A 12,986-nucleotide genomic window follows, 5' to 3' on the forward strand; every position below is an offset into this window, starting at 1 on the left:
CAAATCACCTCACAAAGTATGTTCTGTGCAAAGATTCTTCTCAAGAAGCATGAAAAACACCAAGATGACCTTCTGCTTGTATGCTGTTTGTTAAAAATGACAGAATGGCTGTAATTTACATCTCACCTTCAGTTTGAAATGTAGACACTTTAAAGAAATAAGTTAAAAGTATTTTCATGTCCCACTCCTGCCCCTGAATTCCACTCACAATTTTTGTGTTTTTTATGAATCACATTTTCCTGTTTTTAAAAAAATGTCATTCTCTCCTCTGCTGTCACGTGAAAGACTCCCACAAACAGGAGAAAATGACTCTCTGAAGTCCCAGCCCAGCAAATGATTTAAATAAGTCTGTAACTTTAAGCACATGAGCAGTCATATTGACAGGAGAAATAATGAATTTGACTATACCGGTCTAGTATTTGGGATTTTTTACAAATTAAAATAAATAAGCCCAAATCCTCTGCATACAATGAATGCATTTCTATTCTTTATGTGGGCATTATAATCAAAACTAGCACATCTCCAGTTTTGTATGCATGGGAATTTCTGGTAAGAGATTCTTCTAGTTGAGACAGAATAGTCTTTTACATTAAACCTCCTGGATTCACAGGTTGCTCTTTCACAAGGCGCTCAGGGTCAGCGCCACATACCTGCACACTATTACAAGCATCTATATCATGGAATGGATTTATTTTTTGCAGGTGATACACTGAAATAATGTGAATAATTTCTCCTACATTATTTCTTGTAATAACCAGTTGACACAGACCTCCAAAAGCACATCAGCGTTGTAAGAAATGTTGTTGTGCCATCATAACTGATTTACTCATTCAAGTTCCCTCATCTGCAGGAGACATTTCCTCCTGATATTTATGACATTAGCCCCAGCCCCATGAATCCCCTTGGAGCCAGGCCTGCAGTCCACACTCAGGCAAAGCTCCCATTAGGTATGCTGGGAGCTCTGTCTGAGTGAGGAAGAGGACTTATGTACTTGCATTTCCAGATGCCTGCCAGGTTATTTTTTCTTACCTGTCACTTGAATATGAACAGAAGTAAGAAACTGCAAAGAAAACAAAAACAAAGTGGGTATTAAAAGGCTGGATAATGCCTGCATTCTGTGCTATCATTTATTTGCATTCATTGTAAGTAGATGACTATACTTTATTCTCTATAAAATAACTGGCAAGGGAAAAGAAGCATGTCCAACTACTTAAGCCTTAGTTATCGGACAGCTTTGGGTATGTTTTCCTAGTAGTTATCCTGAATGTAACTACAGTGCAATGTACACATCATCTCTCACACTTCCCTGTGATTAATTGTTGTAACAAAAAACATTCACATATTTCTTTGAACCATGCAACTGTAAGCAGGGTCTGAATGAATACTTCCCTGACAGCTAGCTGGGAGAGGAAGAGACTATGGATATGTTTATGTAAATACAGTTTGCTCCTGTTCTGTTTACATATTCATCATTTACAGCTGTGTCAAAGGATCAACTTTGGCTGGTGTTGAGTACAAATGATCTTAGCACTGAATGCAGGGGTAGTGAAGTATGGTTACCAATGTGGTAATTATTATAGGAATACAGGAAAGCAGGACTGTGCTTAACCCAGTGGTTCTAAGACTTTTGTATTGGTGACCCCTTTCACACAGCAAACCTCTGAATGCGACCCCCCCCTTATACACTAAAATTTTAAAAAAATATTTAACACTATTATAAATGCTGGAGGTGAAGCGGGGTTTGGGGTGGAGGCTGACAGCTCGCAACCCCCCAGGTAATAACCTCGTGACCCCCTGAGGGGTCACAATCCCCAGTCTGAGAACCCCTGGCTTAACCTGTCCCAAATGAGGGGGGGCACCCTCAGTTGAAAGAACCTCATTAAGCAGGGGCTCGAATGTCAGAGCCCTATGAAAGTAAAAGGGGTGGGGACAGGAGTCCTGGTGTCATGGTCAGGAGGCTGCACAACTCCCCACCACATCCCAGGGCTCCTCTCTAAACTGGCTTAACCTGTTCTTCTTCACTGTTCAAAGAATAGAGCTAAATAGGCTTCATTAGGAGCCTCTTTTTTTATTTTAAATGCTCAATCAGAGCTGAAACCAGTTGAGGTAGGACTATGTTTCTGCCCTGCCTGCTAACAGCTAAAATCACTGAGAGCTGAAATCACTTGAGATGGGGCTGTGTTTCTGCCCAGTCTGCAAAAGAACCAAAAATCACTGAGAGACTGATGTGCAGAGGTCACAGCAGAGAGGCAGAAGGTGACTTACAGTCAGCTGGCAAATGAGTGATCAGCAGGGTGGCGGCAGAGAGGCGTGACAAGCGGCCCACAGGGGGCGGTGGAGGGGCTTGAAGAGCGGTTGGCAGGGTGGCTGGTGGAGGGGTGCGGCGAGAGCAGGTTGCCAGTGAGTGGAGTGAGTAAGATGCCTCTTTACCCCCACCCGGGGGGGAGGTGAACTCTGCAGATGCACCTCTGAACTCTGGTCTGCACTGACCAAGAACAGCAACTGTGAGTGGGGTGCAGAGAAGGGTCGGGAATTTGAAAGGGACTTTTGGGTTGCTGGACGTAAGAACCTGAGGAGAAAAGGACACTGCCCAACTTACTTGGGGGTGGGTCTTTTATTCATGGTTTATGTTTATGAACCCTGTTTGCGGTGTTTTCCCAAATTAACTCCTGAATTACTTCCCTCTTTTTATTAAGTTTCTTTTCTACACTCAGACTCTGTGCTTGCAAGAGGGAAAGTATTGCCTCTCTGAGGCACCAAGGATGGTGTGTAAATTTCCCAGGTTAAGGGTGGGGGCGCGAGCCGGTTCTGTGTTGCATCAATGGAAAGGAGCCCCGAGATATTGAACCCAGCCTCGGTTGCTGCTGGCTCCACCTAGCAAAAGGGTTACATGCAGGGGTGAAAGTAACTCAGGACACTTACCGGAACGGGGCCAGGGCGAGGGGGGGGGCAAAAGGGTGGGGACCTCAAAGCGCAGCAGGGTCCTTTGCCGCTGCTGCGCTTTAATGTCCCTGCCCCTTTTGCCTCCCCTAGCAGCAGCTCTGCCAGTACGGACCCTACCAGCAGGGAGAGGCAAAAGGGGTAGGGACATAAAAGTGCTGCCATGGCAGCGCTTTAATGGGGGCTGGGTACGGGCGGTGTGGGTTCTTAATGATAAGCCGTACCAGCCCGTTCCGGCTCACTTTCAACCCTGGTTACATGAGCAACAAGGGGAAATTATCATTGGATGTAACGGTAATGTACAAGTCCTTCTTTGGCTAAGTCTAATAATCTATTATGTGCTTTAACTAAAACTTCAAGGGAATTTTTCAGAGCCTTAGGTAAGCAGTATTATATAAACTGTACAAGACAAAGTACAAAAGGAATAGTGCCATTTTCAGAACTGGGATGCTTGAGAAACAGGAAAAATCCAGGGCCAATGATGTATGTTGTAAAGGCAGAAGTGAAGCAAATGATACCATACTTGTGTAATTATTGGGAAACAATGCATTATGAGGACCTCAACAGAAGCAAATCTGCAGATGGTGTGAGTTGTTATAATTAATTTCTTCAGACACTATTATTTCAACACCACTACTGGAGTCTTTATAGCTGAGGCTCTCATTTGTTCCACATCCTTTTAATCTGCTACCAAACACTATTTTTTACAAACTGATAAATATCAGCTTTAAATATTCATTCCAGGCAGTAGCCTGGCATGTAAGAAGAGCAAAGCAGGAGAAAAGAGCTCTGGTATTGCAATGGTGGGATTTCTTTGCAATTCCTAGCTGATTTCTACACCATTTAAGCTGTACGTTAAAAGGAAGTTGCTAACCCTTTCTTCTACAAAGACAACTTTCCAAATGCACTTTTGCACAATTAAGCCAGCCTTGCAGAATCTGTGCCCAGCTAGACAATTGCAACAACAAAACATGTAAACTGTTCCCCCACTTCACTCAAATGAGAGGTTTACTTAATTATTTTCCTGAGATCACTACAGTGCTGGAATCAGGTGTTTTTAAAAAAACACTTACCTTTCCCTTTGGAGACCAACAACCATGAATCACTGCTTGGGAGGCATGAGTGCCATATCACTCTCCCTGCTTCTTCCATCTACGCTTGTGATGTCGTACTATTCCCTGTAGCCCAGAGACTTGGAAAAGTGATGCCTAGGTTATGACCACAGTATTAGCAGACTAGTTGCAGACAGAGCGTTGTGATATCCAGTCTCACAGGCTTGGAGAGCAGAACTGGGTCAGGATTTCCTCCCACTTACATGAACAATGATGATTATTTCTATCGAGGTGGCACCAAAGGACCCCAGTCAAGGATCAGGGCCCCGTTGTGCTAGGCGCTGTACAGGTGAATGACTGCATATGTGTTCCATGTGGCCCAAAGACAACTGATATGGACGTAGAGGCAAAGTGAGGACAGACACATGCATGGAATTAAACGGCAGGCCGCAACTTTTATTAAACAAGAAAGGGGCGCTACCCACCCATCACCTATACCAGGCATTAAATTGGGGGTTACAGGGCTCCTTACCATATAGCCCATAACGAGGCTCTCCTCAGCCCACTCCCCAGGACTCAGTTCTCTGAGTCCTAGCACCCTCCCCCGCATGAGGGGGACAGATGGTGCAGCAGGATAAGGATCTCGGCCCATGTCGGCCACAAGTCCTGATCTCAGCCCACAAAGGCCACAAGGACTCATCTTATCACATAAGCCCATCACCTAAATCCCAGATATTTTACCTCTAGAAACCATTCATTTTGTTCTATTAATCGCACTGGAAACCAGTCGCAAGTTGCGATGAGTAAACACCAGCACCTCAGTACTGCAGTTAGGTGCTAAGCACGTTCCTATTCAACCCACTGTGGCTTGCAGGTGCTGCAAAGAAGGCCAAAAAAACCTCTCTGATCCTCTGCCAATTGGCCTATGGGAGAAAAATTCATTCCAGACCCCCTAAACAGGCAATTGGCTACACCCACAGCATCGATCAGGCCAGGCTCCCACTCCTAGTTCAGGGGGTAGGGTGGGCTGCTGGAACGGAGCTCAAAGAGGCTCCACGTGGCTCCTGCACCCTGGGAAGTGGGGAATGCTGGCCAATCAGCACCCCTCTCCTCCAGCTGGCCAATAGATGGCAGAGACTCCGGGGGAGACTCCGGGGGCTACCTATCGTCCCTTGGCCCATCAAGTTCCCTCACCTATTGTTGTGGGTGGTGGCATTTCACACCATCAAGGAAACCTAAAGTTCAGAGAGGAGACTCGTCCTTATTGCACCTTGTTGGCCACGACGTATGCATTATCCTAGGGAGATGAGGTCCCTAGACTTGCTTTTGTGGCATTCAGCATTAATGTCCCTTTTTAATTAATTTATATAAGCGGTCAACCCTCCCGTCAGAGAATCCTCTTACACCTGGGGAATTCTCTGCCAGTCCTTCCCAGCCAGAATCTGTTTTCTCTGCTGAGCAGCTGGGAGTAGCCAGAGCTATATGTTTTACCTAGAAACTGAGGACAATTGATATGGAAATCAGAGAGAGATAATCAACAGGGAGGGAGCCCTGCAGAGGTTCTCTCATTTCTGCATGGTCGCGTTCCAGAGCAGAACCTCACTTCAACAGGGAAGTGTGTTGTTGAAAACAGATTCTGGCTGGGAAGGACTGGCAGAGAATTCCCCAGGTGTAAGAGGATTCTCTGACGGGAGGGTTGAGGGAGGCAGAACCGTTCCTGCACCAGCTGACCTTGTTAAGAACTTTACGTAAAAGCTGTAATGCTTGAGCAAGCCCCAAGCAGCTATAGCTTCTGCTGGGGCTGGCTGGCACTGGGCTAAGACACCACTTGGGCCCCATTCCCCCCTGCACTCAAGCAAAGCTTAGGGGCCGGGGAGGGGGAGAGAATCCTGCCAATTGTTTTTCTAACTGCCAGCTCTGCACATTCCACTCGGATCCTAAAGCCAAAGTGGGCTCTTTCTGACGGCTGCATCATCCTCAGTCAGCCTCTGCTGCAGGGAGCACGACCAGTGTGCAAGTAAAATCATCCAGGTGCCCAATTCTGTGAGCAGGGCCATCCCCAGGGTGGGGGCGAAGCTGGATGGTCCAGCATGGGTGAGGAATGAGTGGCAGGGTCATGCTGGATTGGGGAGTGTCCTGTGACTGAAGAGATGAGGGTCGGTGACTGGAGTGGGTTGAGAGTCTGTGAATATGGAGGTTGAAAGAAAGGGCACCTGGCTTTCACAGAGTGATATCTGAGAACAGGGTCACATAATTGTGATCAGCCTAAGGCAGGTACTGGTGTAAAGACAGGCTTCCTCTTCACTGGAGGAGAGGGTTAGGAGCGGCTTTCTGGCTTTGACAAGCACCGAGCCAAGGCCCCTGCCCTTAAGCAGAAGCCAGCTTCTCTGGTGCCTGTTTCCATGTGGTGAGCACCCCCCTCCCCACTTCCTTCAGGTACTCAGCTGAGACTGTAGCTCCAGCCAACAACCTCACAGAGCTCCCATCATCCATCAGCTGAGTTTGTAAGTTACACAAACCATGGCTAAGGCTCTCATGGAACCTGCAAACACAATAGCCACTATACATATTACTCCTAATGGCCACAAGGCTGGATTCTCCTCATGCTTACACTGGTGTTATGCTGTTGTAACTCCACTGACTGGAATGGGGTTTCTCTTGACTTAGACCCATGGAGCAGGAGAAAAATTAGGCCCATAATCTCCACAGAGACCTTAGTATAACTTCCAGAAATAAAAAATGTGGGATTGCCTTGCATCTTGAGGAGTCCTTTAGCCTTGTGCAAAGTGTGTGCAAAGCACCACCAGTCTGAGCTGGGAGCACTTCACACCAGTTCTGCACAGGAATAAATAACTCCACAAGGTGAAACAATAGAGAGAATCGGACCTAGCTCTAAAATTTTCAACGCAGCCTTAGTAAAAATAGTCCTATGCCCAAAGTCTCAAAAGTACTACTAAATACATTCCTAAATGTCCTTCTTCTCTCAGTTATTCTATTTTGTATCTATTAAGTAAACAAATGCATGCTGGAAGCTTTTACAAAAAAGGAAAGAACGCTTTTTTTAAAAAGTCTCTTATTGCAAAAATGATGAGCCTCCAGCTCCTTGGGTTAGAAACCGAACATGAAAAACGTGAGGAGGAAAGAAACATCTTCTGAAGAAGTTACACAGTTGTTTGTGTGCACATGGAGAACTGGGCTTACAACCTTAGCTGTGGAATAATGTAGCTCCACACCTCAGTGTCTAGTATCTGATGGAAAAGCTTGCCCTCTGCTGGAACGCTTTCTCAAAAGTCATGGTCAATGTAACATTGTACCAGACGTGATATAGGACAGAAATGAACACTATTTACTGTTCAAGCAGAAAAGGAGAGAGTCAAGACAGTGCAACATTCAGGCGTTATTCCTTCCTCTATGTATGCTGTTTTCTCATCAAACACTTCCTGTGTAACTCACCTAAAGGTTTACCATCCCCTGATGATAACCTAGGCAGGCCTAGTTTCTTCAGATACCTCAGCAAGTGCCTGGGCGTTAGCCTGGCTCCCCCAAACAACTCCCACCTCTCTTTCGGGGGGGAGGGATAGCTCAGTGATTTGAGCATTGGCCTGCTAAACCCAGGGTTGTGAGTTCAATCCTTGAGGGGGCCATTTAGGGATCTGGGGCAAAAATTGGGGATTGGTCCTGCTTTGAACAGGGGTTGGACTAGATGACCTCCTGAGGTCCCTTCCAACCCTGATATTCTATGATTCTTAAGAGAGTGTTCCTTTTTAAACGTCAGGATCCTTTTGCTCTCCTGGGTCCCTAGGCTTTTCCCCATTCTGGCATGGTCTCTTGGCAACCCTCAAATGCTTGCTGAAAAGTGCCTTACCGTGAGCCATTTTTTTTCCTTCCTGACAACCCCCTAGTAAACTAAACCAGAATATTCGCACAGCAAACATCCTGCTAACCAGACCAAGACACATTCATTGCTGCAGGCGCCACCAATTTGGGAGACTTAATGTACCTTTCTACACACAATACACTATTTGAAAGCTTATTATGTCCACTCTAACATGAGCTGTCAAGTGGTGCCATCACCATAGAAATAGGGATAAACAATGGTATCATCGTGTTGAAATATTAGCATTTGTTTTTGTTAGTTTAATGACTCTATGAATTATTTTCAAGACATAAAATTAGATTTCTTTGTGACCTCAAAGCATCATAACAAAAAGGGTAAAACAAAATCTAATAATAAATGTGTACAGGTACCATTAAAACGTAATCACGCTTGTGACATTTCTAGTCATTATCTAGTTCATCATTATGGTCTCCGTGGAGAGTGCATGGGATTCGAGAGTCTTCCTTGCTGTGGCAGTGTGCAGTTCTGTGCAGGGAAGATTGCGCCTGTAGTCAGAACAGATGATTGTGGAGTAACCTCTACTGGCAGAGGCACAAACAAGGTGTTGTAGAAGCTCAGATGCCATCGGGCCCTTGAATTCAGAAAGTAGTTCACTATCTCCATTTTCCCCATCCATGTTGCACTGGTGATCCAGTATCTGGCTTACCTATGTGCAAAGGTGTCCAAATCTTTGTTTGCCAACATGCTCTTTTGACTTGTTCTTCAGAACTATCCTCACATGGTGGGAGTCTGGCCAGTGACCTGTCCTTTTTGATGGCTAGATTGAGGCGCAAGCAATGTAGGTCTCAGGGTCTCCTTTTTCGCTCGCTCTGGTCTTACAGCACTGCTACCAACTTCCTTGCTGCAGAAATTGCAGCTTGTCCATCACTCTCACAATTTGACAAGATCTCTGAAGCAGTAAGCTCCCTTTCTTTTGACAACATTAAACAGATTTTTTTCCCCAATACCAAACAGGGATAACACAAAATCACAAGCTGTTAATGCACGTATAACAGGAAATATGCTGCAGAAATCAGGAGTGAGTGCATCACAGATTGCATGTACAGGCATGAAGCGATGCTTGTCAGTTGTACTGCTAATGGTGCCTGTTTCAATCCACACATTATCTCTGTGTTCCATTTTTTGAAAGCAGTGAACAGCAATGACCAAAACATCTCTATCAGGTCACTTAATTACAATGGTTTCTTTGACATCAAGAGACCCAAAAGACATACCTGGGAAGAGTTTTGTCTGCATGAAGTGCCGTCTGATTGAGCTGATGGAAGAAAACATCCGAGGATTGGAGATGCAGGTGGAAAGTCTAATTGAGTTTAGAAGGGGGTTCGAGTGGATTATGGAGCAAAGACATGAGGCGGCTGAAGGGAAAAGCTCAGACTTGCAGATGGAAGCAGGACCGAAGAACTCTGAGGTGAAGAAAATGGACAGTGGAAGCATGTAACTAAGAGAACCAGGCAGAGGAAAAGACGGGCTAGTGAAGGAGAAATAGAGCTCAAGAACAGGTTTTCAGAGTTGGAAAATGAAGAAGGGGCTCAGCAGGTGGTCACTGAAGATGGAAGGGCAAGGAAGAAGAGAAGAGCGGCTAGTCCTAAAGGAAAAGGGGAAGAGTCAATGGAGACTACACCAAATATGAGCCCCAGAAGGATACAGGATGGGTTGAAGAAGATTACAAGGGACAATAGGAATGGAAAGAACTTGCAGCCAGAGGGAACAGGGGATAGACCGGAGAATCGCACCATCACCAGGAAAAGGCAGGTCTACATGATCGGGGACTCCTTACTGAGAAGAATGGACAGGCCTGTAACCAGAGCTAATCCAGAGAATAGAAGGGTGTGCTGCCTTCCAGATGCTAAGATATGGGATGTGGACCTGAGGTTGAAGAGGATCCTAAGGGGAGCGGGAAAGAATCCACTGATCGTCCTTCATGTGGGAACAAATTTTACAGGTAGATTCTCACTTGAACAGGTTGGGGAAGATGCTCCACCAGCGGCGAGTGCACCCCGTAACAAGTAGGCAACCCCATCATTTCGCCAGATTGGCTTAGGAAAGGAATTTTGACCATCAGCCAATTTAACATGGCACTTTCCTCCCTTTTACAATATTAAAATTGAGGTCCAATCTAGAGCCTAAGAAGGAGTGGCAATATTCCCAAATTAGACATGCCCTCTCCCATCTGTTTGGCCCCATGCCTGAGCTAACCTGACTCACCTGAACTGCTTTCATTCCTCCAAATATTATCCAGATTGCCAAGATCTATGGCAACACTATATGCACACAGGGCCAGCAAATTTGAAATAAACATGAAAACCCCAAAAAGAAATGAGAGGAGGAACTAGGATTGAAACCAATTGAAACAAAATTTAGCCAGTGCTCCTTAGATCTCCATTTAAGCTTAATCCATCCGAAAATCATATAGAGTATGCATTGGACCCCTCTCCAACTGATCGAAACAGCTGCTGCTAAGGCAGACAAAGGTTGGTGCCATGATTCAGCAGGTGCTAACTTAACACATGTACTCTGGGAAGGCTCCTACACCAGGCAGAAGTGAATGGCAGAGTTAATTTTTTCCGATCAAATAAAATTTGTTACAAGCTAAACAGGTAATTTGAAACCTAATGGATGTTAATTGGAAGCTGAATAAAGTGAAAAACTTTGGCTAAGCAGAGTGTTAATAATTGCTGAAAGACTAGCACTACAAACATGGAAATCCAAAAGGGGACCAAAGACTGGAGCACAGACATGGTAAACTGGGCCCCCATGGAAAGAATCGTACACACCTTAACAGCAATAGCCAAGAACAACTCTCCGCCATGTGGGATGCTTTCCTGCAAGTAGCTGGATGATCTTATTAATAGGGCTGTCGATTAATCACAGTTAACTCACGTGATTAATTCAAAAAAATTAATCGCAATTAAAATAATTTACTGTGATTAATCACAGTTTTAATTCACTGTTAAACAAGAAACTACCAATTGAAATGTATTAAATATTTTGGATGCTTTTCTACATTGTCATATATATGTTGTATTCTGTGTTGTAATTGAAATCAAAGTGTATATTTTAATTACAAATATTTGCACTGTAAAAATGATAGAAGAAATAGTATTTTTCAATTCACCTCATACAAGTACTGTAGTGCAATCTCTTTGTCCTGAAAGTGCAACCTCCAAATGTAGATTTTTTTTGTTTGTTACATAACTGCACTCAACAACAAAACAATATAAAACTTCAGAGGCTATAACTCCACTCAGTCCTACTTCTTGTTCAGCCAATAGCTAAGACAAACAAAGGTTATTTCATTTACAGGAGATAATGCTGCCCTCTTCTTATTTACAATGTCACCAGAAAGTGAGAACAGGCATTTGCATGGCATTTTTGTAGCTAGCATTGCAAGGTAATTACATGCCAGATACGCTAAACATTCGTATGCCCCTTCATGTTTCAGCCACCATTCCAGAGGACATGCTTCCATGCTGATGATGCTTGTTAAAAAAAATAATCTGTTAAATAAATTTGTGATTGAACTCCTTGGGGGAGAATTGTATGTCTTCGGCTCTGTTTTACCCGCATTCTGCCATATATTACATGTTACAGCAATCTTGGATGATGACCTAGCACATGTTGTTGTTCGTTTTAAGAACACTTTCACTGCAGATTTGACAAAATGCAAAGAAGGTACCAATGTGAGAATTCTAAAAATAGTTACAGCACTTGACCCAAGATTTAAGAATCTGAAGTGCCATCCAAAATCTGAGAGGGACAAGGTGTGGAGCATGCTTTCAGAAGTCTTAAAAGAGCAACACTCAGATGCAGAAACTGCAGAACCCAAACCACCAAAAAAGAAAATCAACCTTCTGCTGGTGGCATCTGACTCAGATAATGAAAATGAACATGCGTCTGTCCGCACTGCTTTGGATGGTTTTTGAGCAGAACCCATCATCAACATGGACGCATGTCCCCTGGAATGGTGGCTGAAGCATGCGCATCTGGCACGTAAATATCTTGCGACGCCGGCTACCACAGTGCCATGAGAACACCTGTTCTCACTTTCAGGTGACACTGTGAACAAGAAGCGGGCAGCATGATCTCCTGCAAATGTAAACAAACTTGTTTGAGCGACTGGCTGAACAAGAAGTAGGACTGAGTGGACTTGCAAGCTCTAAAATATGACATTGTTTTATTTTTGAATGCAGTATTTTTGTACATAATTCTATATTTGTAAATTCACCTTTTAAGATAAAGAGATTACACTACAGTACTTGTATAAGGTGAATTGAAAAATACTATTTCTTTTGTCTTTTTACAGTGCAAATACTTGTAACCAAAAATAATAACAAGTGAGCACTGTGCACTTTGCATTCTGTATTGTAACTGAAACAGATATATTGGAAAAAGTTGAAAACATCCTAAAACCTTTAAATAAATGGGATTCTATTATTGTTTAACATTGTGATTAATTGTGCAATTAATCACGATTAATTTTTTTAATCGCTTGACAGCCCTACTTACTAATGCCGGGTTTTGGCGGCCCATGAATGGCGCTCTGCAAAGCCCTGCCCCAGAGCTCCGCACGCGTCGGGGGCCAGCCGAGCCCGGCCCCGGTGCGGGCGGGGGTCAGGCTGGGCACGGCCAGTCGCTGCCGCTCTCCGTACAGCGGCACCCGGAGCACCAGCGCGGCCGGGGGAAGGTGCCGCTCCCCGGCAGGGCGGCTGCACGTCCCGGTCCCGCCCCGCGCAGGGCCCTGCACCCACCTGGCTGCCGGCCCGCCATGCTGAGCGCCGGCCCCGCTCCGCGCCCGCCGGCCCGGGCTTGGCGCCGCCCTTTGTCCCGGTCGCCAGGGCAACCGCGTTCTCAGCCACAGAAATGGGGCGGCGCGCGCCGCTGTAGGTGCGTGGCGCGAGGGCAGCTCGCGCGCTGCAGCGCCCCCTGCTGCTAGAAGCCGGCTTGCAGCGCCCCCGCGGCCGGGGCTGGGGCCAGGGTCCCCGACTGGGCTCAGAGCCCCGCGGCCGGGGCTGGGGCCGGGGGCCCCGGCTGGGCTCAGAGCCCCCGCGGCCGGGGCTGGGGCCGGGGGCCCCGGCTGGGCTCAGAGCCCCCGCGGC

At 45.7% G+C, this 12,986-nt stretch overlaps 1 protein-coding gene across 1 annotated transcript in view; it reads right to left on the reverse strand.

Moving 5' to 3' along the window:
* SPMAP2L (sperm microtubule associated protein 2 like) overlaps positions 1-12,601 on the reverse strand; it is a 28,387-nt gene extending 15,786 nt beyond the window's left edge. Inside the window, exons 1-2 of the mRNA XM_073340188.1 lie at positions 12,397-12,601; positions 1,030-1,060 (exon numbers count right to left, since the gene is read on the reverse strand). The gene's annotated coding sequence lies outside the window, so the exon portion shown is untranslated. The remainder of the gene's footprint in view (positions 1-1,029; positions 1,061-12,396) is intronic.
* Positions 12,602-12,986: the final 385 nt, after the last annotated feature.

Source organism: Lepidochelys kempii, chromosome 4 (genome assembly GCF_965140265.1).
Source record: "Lepidochelys kempii isolate rLepKem1 chromosome 4, rLepKem1.hap2, whole genome shotgun sequence".
NCBI classification, from domain to species: domain Eukaryota; kingdom Metazoa; phylum Chordata; order Testudines; family Cheloniidae; genus Lepidochelys; species Lepidochelys kempii.